This window comes from Palaemon carinicauda, chromosome 7 (assembly GCF_036898095.1).
Source record: "Palaemon carinicauda isolate YSFRI2023 chromosome 7, ASM3689809v2, whole genome shotgun sequence".
Taxonomy (NCBI): Eukaryota; Metazoa; Arthropoda; class Malacostraca; order Decapoda; family Palaemonidae; genus Palaemon; species Palaemon carinicauda.
This window is the reverse complement of record NC_090731.1, coordinates 26,029,264-26,031,763: the sequence shown is the minus strand read 5'-3', so window position 1 is coordinate 26,031,763 and position 2,500 is coordinate 26,029,264.

The following is a 2,500-nucleotide window of genomic DNA, read 5'->3' as shown; positions in this document are numbered from 1 at the left end:
GGACATTAAGATAACCGAATGGGTCCCTAGAGATTGCAAAAGAAGTAGGAGAAGGAAGATAAGACAGGGGAATGATAAGACAAGAAACTTTGCCGGTATAAACTGGCATAGAAAGACCACAAACAGACACGAGAGGATGGACAAGTCGTGCCTTGGCCCTGCAGTGGACTATTTATTATTGTGGCTGATGATGATGATGATGATGATGACATCATATATATATATATATATATATATATATATATATATATATATATATTTATATTATATATATATATATATATATATATATATATATATATATATATTTATATTATATATATATATATATATATATATATTTATATTATATATATATATATATATATATATATATATATATATATATATATATATATATATATATATATATATATATATATATATTTATATAGGTTATATACACACATGTATATATATATATATATATATATATATATATATATATAATACATATATATATTATATATATATATATATATATATATACACCTTAAATTCTGAAGGAATTACGATAAATATTTATCCAAGTTAAAATTCTTATAATTTTCTGTATCTTTTCTTGTCTTCAGGAACAAACTTTGACAAGAAGGATTTTTTTTTTATTATTATTATTAATGTGCTACTCGGTTTATTCAACTTTTGTCGACAACTATTTTAGCTATTAGCTAATTACTGGCGTCAGGGCATCTCTACAAAGAAATCAAAATTATAATAAATCTAAAAGAAAATATCTGAAAATTTTAAGATTTTGGAAAACTTTTTTCCATTACAGGTTTACAAAAAAGATTCAATCTAGATAGTTTTTAACCTTTATTAATTATAAACCTAACTTATTTTTCTCAATATCTGTTTAATTTACCCTACTTCTCTTCATTGAAATTTTACTAAACAGCTTCCCTGGCATACCGAGTAATGTTATTTTCTGAGAATTCTTACAGGTCTTTTTTACACCGTATGCAAATAAACAATTAAAGCTTTCGCCGATTTCTTCAGTACTTTTCCCTCGCCATAAACAATTTACACATCTGGGTCAACAACACTATCACACATTCAACGCCATACCCCAGTATCTTACATATAATCACACTGACTGCCGATCTATTATTTATTTTCTAACCTCCCATTTATCATACTTGTGTTTCATAAAGTAACTTCCGAAAGCGTTTTTAAACCTATCCTAACAGCTTATTCTCTCACAGCATTCTTGCCTACCCGAATTCGATGAGCACTATTATACACTTGTATACGTACTGTTATCTCTTAAGCCATTAGCATTTATGGCCTCCAAAGAGCTAGAAACATAATTGCTGGATTTATCTTTTATGTTGATACACTAGCTTTTAACTTGCATATAATGTAACGAATTTGGTGTATATAACTGGTTCTCAGGTAATGATAAAAATTATGATTTTTCATTCATTAATAATAATGTTTTAGATATCTATATTTCAACGCGAGGGTGCTTTGTGATGAATGTAGTTCAAAAATCTTCTTTTTTTATGTAATTGCATTATGAACTTCAAATGCTAAGATTTATTACTTTGAGTGTTAGACCAGAATACTTCTACTATTACTAACATTTTAATACACATAACGCGTGCAATAAGCGTGGTTGATGATACTATTTTCTAGCTAATCTTTTAGCTATCCTAGTGCGATTTATTCTTGCTATACGTTCATCAGCCTAAAGACACCTTTTAAAACTTCAAAGTTGTCTCCATTAAGTCTCTATCATCTCTCTCATGAAGACAACGCCGATTTCCCAGGGGACAAGATGACGTCCAGAAAAGCTCCCGGGACCCAGCGCACTGAAGTAGGCGCCGAGGGGCAGCCGACGTGTTAAAATGACCGCGGCGGACTTGTTCTTCAGTTGATTTATTGATGGAAATTAATAGGTACCGAGACCCCGGCAGGCACCTTGCCCCGATAGCACCTGGCCGTCTGGGCGATAATGGTATATCTGAAGTGTCTTAGTGCGGTATTTTGACCCTACTGTCTCTCTCCCATAAGGTCGTTCAACCAAAGAATTGGACGCAGTTCTAGAGGAATGCATATAACAGACTTGTTTAAAGACCAAAAGCCTGAATTTATGAAATATAGTACTTCAAAGGCTGTACTGGTTGACAAGGCTTTTTTGCCATGAAATTTCGATTGCATTTCGACGCAAGGCATCATTTTAATTCATCATTCAATATATCTGAATGCAACATTGATGTTTTGTTTAAAGGGAATTTCCTAAGAAATAAAGCGGAATCTATGACGTATGGATATTTATAATAGCAAACACCATCAGTAAAACTTTATTTTAGCTTTATTGGTTATAATGAAAGTCAAGATAAACCTAAATAGTAAATAAGAAAGAAAATTTAGAATCCCAGGAAAAAATAATCTAAGTAAGTTTTTAAACAATTACCGAAAATATAACTTTGACGGTGACTGCCACTATGGTAATGTAACT